The sequence below is a fragment of the Galeopterus variegatus genome, unplaced genomic scaffold, assembly GCF_000696425.1.
Source record: "Galeopterus variegatus unplaced genomic scaffold, G_variegatus-3.0.2 Scaffold628, whole genome shotgun sequence".
Taxonomy (NCBI): Eukaryota; Metazoa; Chordata; class Mammalia; order Dermoptera; family Cynocephalidae; genus Galeopterus; species Galeopterus variegatus.
In genome coordinates this window covers 545,414-554,318 of record NW_007726739.1, presented here as the reverse complement: position 1 = coordinate 554,318, position 8,905 = coordinate 545,414, and the positions used below count along the sequence as shown (strand labels likewise).

At 39.9% G+C, this 8,905-nt stretch overlaps 1 pseudogene across 1 annotated transcript in view; it reads right to left on the bottom strand.

Annotated features, from left to right (window-relative positions):
* LOC103588934 overlaps window positions 1–8,025 on the bottom strand; it is a 20,430-nt pseudogene extending 12,405 nt beyond the window's left edge. Inside the window, exons 1-2 of the transcript XR_550348.1 lie at window positions 7,639–8,025; window positions 1,450–1,538 (exon numbers count right to left, since the gene is read on the bottom strand). The product of XR_550348.1 is annotated as a centlein-like (transcript). The remainder of the gene's footprint in view (window positions 1–1,449; window positions 1,539–7,638) is intronic.
* Between the last annotated feature and the right edge of the window lie 880 nt (window positions 8,026–8,905).

Below are 8,905 nucleotides of genomic sequence, written 5' to 3'. Positions count from 1 at the left end.
GAGCAACGCCGAGGCTTGCAATCCCGTTGCCGGTCCCCGGTCCGGTACGGGGGCAACACTGAGGGTTGCGATCCGTTGCCGGACACGGAAAAAAGAAAAAAAAAAAAAATGACAAAGCCCCAAAGTTTCTCTAGGTTTACTGTACTAAAAAAGAGGGAGAATGAGAGTGACCACATTTCATCTCAAGGATAGAGTAACAAGGGTACTTCAACAAAGGACTTACTGCTGATCCACAAAAGGAAAAATTTGATTGATGAATTAGACATACAAGAAACACGAGGAGAAACTGATTACATTATTTTGAGCTCATCATTACCAAGGATGAGAAAATTAGACATAGTCAGACACATATCACAGATGTTAACAAGTCAAATATTCCAGACAATATTGGAATGATCACAGGCCTAGATACTTCAAAGGTGGATATAGTTCAAGTTATCAAAAATGATATTCAGATTATATGATCATGATTCCAATAAAGAAAAATGCTTTTAAAAATGTTTTTGTTTCATAATTTTTTGCCTATAGATATCTCTTCACCCCATCACCATGTCGTCATTGTCTTTTTTTGTGTGTGTGTGTCTGGCCAGTACAAGGATCCAAATCCTTGACCTTGGTGTTACCAATACCATGTTCTGAACAACTGAGCTAATAGGACAGCCCCCGATAAAGAAAAATGAAAAAGGAAAAGGTATCCATATGCTTAAGCTTCTCACTTAGGAAATATAATGAAATCCATTTAATAGGAAAGCAAGTGTTTTAACTGCTGTGCTAAATGTCATGGGACTACTGTACTCCAAATGTTTGATAAGGAGTACTCAGCATCACTCCACTGTTTCTAACGACCAAGGAGAGGCCCAATAATCCATAGTTAAATGACTGGGCATCCCCTACAGGGTAATACGGAGTGCTAAGTGGAATCCCTCAACCTATTCCAAAATACTTTACTCTGGCAAGGTCACCCCAGGCTTTCAAGTACACACTACAATTATTTTAGAGGAAAAGTGAGTCATGTCTAGGAAGTTCCCTACAGAGACAGTCTATGGAGTAAGAAGCCAAACAACAGGGATTTCTCCAATTTTAAAGTTAAGCTATGTATAGCTCAAGACAAACACACACACACACTCTCTCTCTCTCTCTCTCTCTCTCTCTCTCTCTCTCTCTCACACACACACACACACACACACACACAATGTCTAAGCCATAGTTTTATCTTTTCCTGCAAACTTCCCAAATATGTCAGAATCTGAGCAGGAGACAAGGCCTACCTGTACTTGGTGAACTGGCATCCCTTGCAATAAATTCAATTAATTATAATATTCTGTTGCACATTCATTTGAAAATCAAATGAATCTCTTTAGTGCATTAGTAACAAATTTTAACTTTAACAATAAAGAGAAACAAATTGAACAAACCAAATACTCATGAAAAAATAATTTGGGAGCTCACCTTTCCACAACCGAACTGACTGCTTGTGTGAGATCTGGGTTTGTCACCTGGAGACGTTTCCACAAAGACCATACAAATTCTTTATCAGCCTTAAAGAAATAAAAGATATTTTAAATGCACTGCTTTGTAGCAATATCAAAGAAGACAAGACACTACATTAAATTTAAAAAATGAAAAAACATAATTACTTGATCCCTAGCTCTATAAACATACAAATATATTCTTTATAAGTGTGGCAGGAAAGCTTTATTTTAAAAAGCTCTTACGCTGGTAACCCACATTCATTTTTACTATTCCTATCACCCACATTTTGGGGTATAATGTTGAAATGATGAATATCGAGGCAAATTTGCTCTCAAAAGAAATTGCCCTCAGGCCACTGCTCCATTTTTTAGCTCCCTGTTTTAGCAAAACTCCTTGAAAGAGTTGGCTATAGTCGCTGTCTACACTTCCTCACCTCCCATTCTATAAATGTCCTCCAGTAAGACTTCCCTCCCCACCATTATGCTAAAAATATATATTTTTGAAGGCCCTCTATATTGCCAAATCCAATGGACAATAAACAGTTTCAGTCCTTATTGCCTATTCAGTTGTTATTAATTTAGCTGACAATTAGGAATCACTTTTGGAGGGCTTTTTAAAAGTAGTGAGGATCTAGAGATTCTGATTAATTGGTCTCAGGTAAGGTCCAAGCATCACTATTTTTTAAAAGTTCCTCAGGTGAATCTGTGCACTCAGGGTTGAGAAACACTGTTCTAGGGAACTTCATAACAGTCCCATGGTTTTACATACCAATTCTACACTGAGATGCCCACATTTCTATCTCCAGCTGTTTCCTCTACACTTAGGTCCAGACCTGTATCTTCAACTGCCTATTCAACGATTCCACTTAAATGCCTAATAGGCATCTTAAATTTAACTTGTCCAAAATAAAATTCTTGATTACTTAGCCTCTCATAAACCTGCCCCTTTGCATCTCAGAAAATGACGCCACCATCTACTCATTTGTTCAAAGACCTAAAACCTAGAAGTCAATCTTGGTTGCTCCTTTTCCTCACACCAAACCACCAATAAATCCTATGGTCTTATCTACAAAATATATCCCAATTCTGACCACTCTTACCACTTCTAACACTATTTCCCTAGTCCAAGTCAATTTCATGTCTTGCCTAGCTCTCTACAATGGTCTCCTAGCCTTACAGCTCAAAACTTTCCAATGGATTCCCATCAGATCAGACAAATAATCCAAACTCTACCAAAGCTCCAAAATCCCACATGATCTGGCCCCCCACACACCTATCCAACCTCATCTATCACTCTCCTTGTTCACACTGACTTTCTTGCTCTACTTGAACAAAGGCCTTTGCATACACTATACCATCCATCGGATTTTCATAGAGATTATTCCCTCACTTCATTCAGGACATTGCTTAAAAAATACCTCCTCAAAAGAATTCCTCCCTATTATATTTATAATAGCCACCAAACCCACAAGTCTCTGGTAACTTCTTACCTGTTTCATTTTTTTTCCCATGACATATTTCACTTAATAATCTTATATTTGTTTGGTTGTTTGGGTTTACTTATATGGCAACTACCTTGATTTGTATCTGTCTCCATCATCCATTCTGTTCTTTGAGTTTCAGAAACCATTTTGGATCTTTGGTGCCAACTAACACACTGACCTCTCTTGCCTTATGGACTGGCTACATGACTAAGTTCTGCCAGTAAAAGAAGTATTGTTGGAAAGTTACAGGAAATCTTAAAATTAGACTTATGTTCACCAAATGTGTTAGAAATCTTTTTGCCAGTTTGTTGTTGTTTATTTAACTTTATGATGGGGATTTTTTTAGAAAAAGAAATTTATTAATTTTATACATTCAAATTCACCCATTTTTTCTACTCCAATGTTAGAAATATATTTACCCATCCTTTTTTCTAGAATTTTTATGGCTTTTAATTAACAAATAAAAATTATACATATTTACTGTGTACAACATGTTTTAATATATGTACACATTGTGTAACGGCTAAATCAAGCTAATTAAATATACACTACCTCACATACTTATTGTTTTTTTTGTGTGTGTGTGGTGAGAACACTTAATATCTACTCTCTTAGCAGTTTTCAAGTACACAATACAATGTTATTAACTATAGTCACCATACTGTACATTAAGTCCAGTAATGAATAAAAGTAAGTTATTTTGTGAGCAACAAAATGCTATGAATAGATTGTGGAACTATTGTATGCATGAGCTTTTTGAGTTACGAATTTTTTTAGTTATTTAAATTTCATATTATCTTCAATATGGATTATACTTCTAATTACTAAAAAGATCCCTCTTATATACAAAAAATTTGAAAAGCCCCCCCCAAAAAACACAGAACTAGTTTACAAACTGTTCTAGACACTATTAAAATAAAGAAATAACTGCCAATAATATTCTCTGTATATTTTCCTATAGTTTCCCTCCCTTTGAGTACTTATACATGTTCTTTTAAAAAAACTAAAAATAAAAACCTTTAAAAATTACTAATCATAAAATTCTTTATTCTCCCTACAGAACTTCTAAACAGAATCAAATAATTTTAAATTGAAATAAAAATTCCTACTGTTTCACAAAATTTATCAAACTCAGCCTATGAAACAGTTCACTAAATGCTAAGTCATTATGTCTAAATTTTCTTAGACATGGGATGGTTTTTGTCTTCCACTATCAGCTGGCATGGAAATACAAGTAGATATCATCTATACATACACAGACACCCAAAATTGCCTTATTCCCTGGGTACCTACTCTCCGAACACCTAGTTTACTGTCTGGCAATAAATCAGGCCCTCAACTGACCTCTACTAGAGAAATGAATTCAACAAATATCTGAAAACCATTTCCTACATTTAAACAAATAATTTGCTTATCAGAACTTAGGAAAAATCTTGGACACTTACTTACAATGTATGGCACAAAGTAGCCACTTAGTAAATTATCACCATGAAAAACAATCACAAAAAGATTCACCTAGTAGGATACAGCTCTTAACAATGGAAGGAATTAATGACACAATATGTACTCAAAAAAAATTTTTCAACACATCTAAGTTTCTAATGTAAAATATAACTTGATGCATTCTTTGTTCATATTCTCTTCCAACATCACATGCTTCAAAAAAGTTACTTTCAACATTAAAGTGGTAATGAACAAATACATATTTCATTTAAATGCCCTAAATAATTTTTTATCCAAAATTGGTTTATAGGTTTAGTAAATATTTTTTAGCTGCTACCAAAAAAAAAGAAAAGAAGCTTTATAAATACTATATTAAAACAACATTACTAGGCCGGCCCGTGGCTCACTCGGTAGAGTGTGGTGCTGATAACACCAAGGCCACGGGTTCGGATCCTATATAGGGATGGCCGGTTTGCTCACTGGCTGAGCGTGGTGCTGACAACACCAAGCCAAGGGTTGAGATCCCCTTACCAGTCATCTTTAAAAAAAAAAAAAAAACATTACTTTCTCTTATCTAGTATTGTACAAATGGTGATAAATGTACACATACACATACCCCCAGAATGTGCTGCTGCAAACAGAACACATTCTTGAAATATATAAACAAATCAAAAGTATGATGAAGTTACGTTCTAAATCAATGAAATAAGGCATAAATGTTGTGGACTCAAAATTATCCTTTGGTATACCCTTGAAAATTCCCTAGAAAAAAACACATTTGGAAACTAACCTACAATCCTCAATAAGTCCAATACAGACAGCTTAACTCCCCTCACTGAAATTAATCATTTTTTCTTCAGCTAAGTATTATGTGTAGTTTGCTTGCTAATCTGGGGGCCATATGAAAAAAAAAGTTTATATAATACAATCTCATAGAGTGGGACAAGTTGCTCATATTAAGAGAAACACTTGATTCCTATTACATATTTATCCTGAGGCATTCCAATGGAGTTGAAAGGTACATGGAGTCACTAAAACCTTCTTTTTCTTCACCAAGCACATACAATGGAATTCCCATATGCTGAATGTGAAAACAAAAACAAAAACAACTAACTTAAATGAAGCTACTACTTATGACAATGGACTAATTAGCAGGGTTCTTTTACCCAAACTGTATGTCTGACCCATTACTGGGCTGTGAAATTTAGTAGATCTGCATGGGATTTTTAAAAAGAGAATTGAAAGTATCAGAGTTTATGACACAGTCAGCGTCAATACTCTTTCTGAAAATATGTACAGTTATGCATCACTTAACTACTTCTTAACTAGTTCTAAGAAATGCAACATTAGGCAACACACCTACTACACATCCAGGCTATATGGCATAGCCTATTGCTCCAACCACCATAGTATATGTTGTGCATCATGACAGAAATGTCACTATGCAGCGCATGACTGTATACGTATGTGTGTGTACTTACTAGGTTGAGATGTAAAATGAATTTTGGGGGGTTGCAATTAGTAGCACAGTTTTAATACTATGTGTTCTTAGGTACTGTGACTTCCAGCTGAATAAATAAGTAGAAGAATAAATTAAAAAGACTTAAAAGTTAATGTTTAATTACTTAAATGCTTTTTTACAAAACAACTGGGAGTTCAAATTACTGTTTCTCCCAAGTTTTCCCAAGAGCAGAAGCCTGGTTTGACTGAAGTTTTACGGTGTTGGATACTGCCAACCTCATCTCACATTACTGGAATGCCTATGATCATCTAACGGTATTAATGTTACAAATTGTCAAGAACCATTGTTCTAGGCTAATTATGACCATCTCTATGTTCTTACATCTGCCAAGAGTTTTTCAATCATCTTCTTAGTCCATATATGTCCATGGCCACAAAGACCAATGCCATGTTTGGAGACACATTTTAAAGATAATAGTGAATGGATATGGTGAAGGGGTTTATCAGGCTGCTTCCAACAGACCGACTTAATCAAGTCATGCATAAAAACTAAGTATCTTAGTTCCTAAGCCAGTTAAGGGCATAACTGGGGGAGGGGAAAGCAGGGAAGGGGAAAATATGAGCAAGCAGCTTCTTAGATGCTTAATCATGGGTTCACATTGTTAAACTCCCAAGGGTAAGGTGTGAAGATGACAAAATGCTTTAGCTCACTGGTGTCTTCGACTTATATCTTTGCTCCTTAACCAGTGAAGAACAGAAAATGGAAAATTGAGAGGACGGCATATTCAGTTTGAACTTGATTGTCCCATTTTTAGTCTTGACTCACCAAGGACCTATAAAAGGGGCAAAAGAATCCAACAGAACAAACTATGAGAGAGAATGAATTTCAGGAATTGTTTTAACAACCTAAACTGATGATACACAAAGTTACCTTGCTGTTTAGCAGTTCCTGATTGGTTTCTATCTTGAAGAAATCGTGATTTAAAGATCTGTTATTGAGTGATTTCCAAACATTTAACCTCCCAACCCTGTTTTAAGGTTCTGGCAAAACCAAAGAACAGACGGTGGTTAAGGATGCAAAACTAAAGGAAAATTAAATCTCTATTGACATGAGTACAATCAAGCTCACCCTTAACATACACAAACTCTACAAACAGGAAAGTAATGTTAATGCAACTGATTTACCAAATGCTTTTCGCCGGCAAGATCCCATGAAAATCAGAGTTCTCACTCAAGGACCACGAAATGACGATAGTTGGTTAGTAACTACCAAGCATCAGCTATTGCGTGTGAAAGTTCCCAAGCGAGATTCCCTAAAAATTATTGGTCTGTGTTTACAACTTAAGTTTGACCGTGTAAGAACGAGGGCGAGTGTGGGTTTGAAAATTTAAAACAGGCTCCTTCATCGAGGGATTTTATTTTAACAAAAGTGTTTACAGTTTCCTGTTCATTACAACTAGTGGACTGCACTGCACTCGCGGGCACCTCGATACCATCAACTACAATCACCACCGAGAACTTGGGCTTCTGGGGAGGGGGAGGCGGTGCAGCTGCGCATATCCAAGTGACGGAAACCAAACCCCGCAAACTGCCGCGTCCCTCCAGCCGGAGGCAGCAGGCCGAGCTGGGCGTGCGAGCCGGGAGGGAGCGCCGCGGGCGGCTCTGGGGAGGTCCCGAGCCCGCGGGAAGACGCAGCCCGAGGCGGAGGGAGAAGGGCGCGCCTCCCCACCGGGCCGGCCCCGCTGAGGGGGAAGGCCGGCTGCAACAGTCCTCGATACCTGACACAGGGCCAGCTCCTCCTTTAGGCTGCTCAGCTCTTCCTCCAGCAGCTGCGTGCGGGTCACCATCGCCTCCTCTACCGAGATGCCCTCTAGCCGCCTGGACCCCATGGGCGCGCTGAGGAGGGGAGCATGAGCCAGAGCTGCGCCCCTCGGCCCGCGCTGGCCCCCTGACCCTTCTTCGGCCCACCAGATTATATCACTTTTGTCCGCGACGGCCTCCCGCGCTGCGCCGGCAAGACCCGAGGTCTCACTGCGCACTACGTGTACCTCAGCTCCCCGCCCAATACGTGGAGACCGGGGACCCAACTGTCGCGCTGGGGGCGGAGGGAGCGGTGAGGGCGGCGAGCGCGCAGCCATGGCCGCGGCTGCTAACGGGTCAAGTTCCCTCTTGGCAACTCCACCTCCCCTTCCCCATCCTGGCGAGCCGAAGCGCCGGGATGCGCATGCGCGAATATTTTCCCGCCTTGGCGCGCGGGGTCTCGCGCTCGCGGGCCCTGGCCGGTTTCCCGCAGGCCGCGCGCCCGGCGCGAGCTTTGGACTGCGCACGCGCCATTGGCCGCGGGATTAGGCCGGCCCGCCCGGCGCAGCACTGCGACGTTACCTCCCTGAGTCCTTCACGAGGAGCGCCTCGCTTTCCCGCCCACTTAAAACCCCACCTCTCCACTTAGCGCCTTCCTCATATCCCACCTCTTAAAGCCTTTCTTGACAAGCCCCCAGCTTCAAATGATCCCTAACTGTGTGTGAATTCCTCCTCCTTCAAGGCCCCTGCCAACTCGTTTGTCACGTTTCATTGACCGCCCTGGAGTGTTAGTTACTCGGCTAATCTCTCCAGCGCTGTCGTAAGCTCCTTGAGGATCAGGGAATACGTTTTCCACTTAAATGTTTTCTTCACACCCCTTAGCAAAACTGCTCTACGTACAGCTGACATTCAACTGACTGATGTCAAGTAGAAGTGGAAAGCCTTGTGTTGAGCTGGGACTATCAAGCAGGTTTCCCATTTGAATTATGATCCTTTGTACACCCTTTGTCTTTTGTTTTGCAAGAGTCGTGATTTCCTTTGAGTTTTTATGTCAGCTTCTTTTTTTGTTGGCCAGATTTCAGAGTGAGCGTGTTCCACATTACCCAACAGTTTGGGTCCTTGGACCAATTAGAAATCAGTAATTTGGAGCATGGTTAAAGAAACAAGAGCGACTTTATCTTTCATATTCTCTCTCTCTCTCTCTCTCTCTCTCTCTCTCTCTCTCTCTCTCTCTCTCTCTCTCTC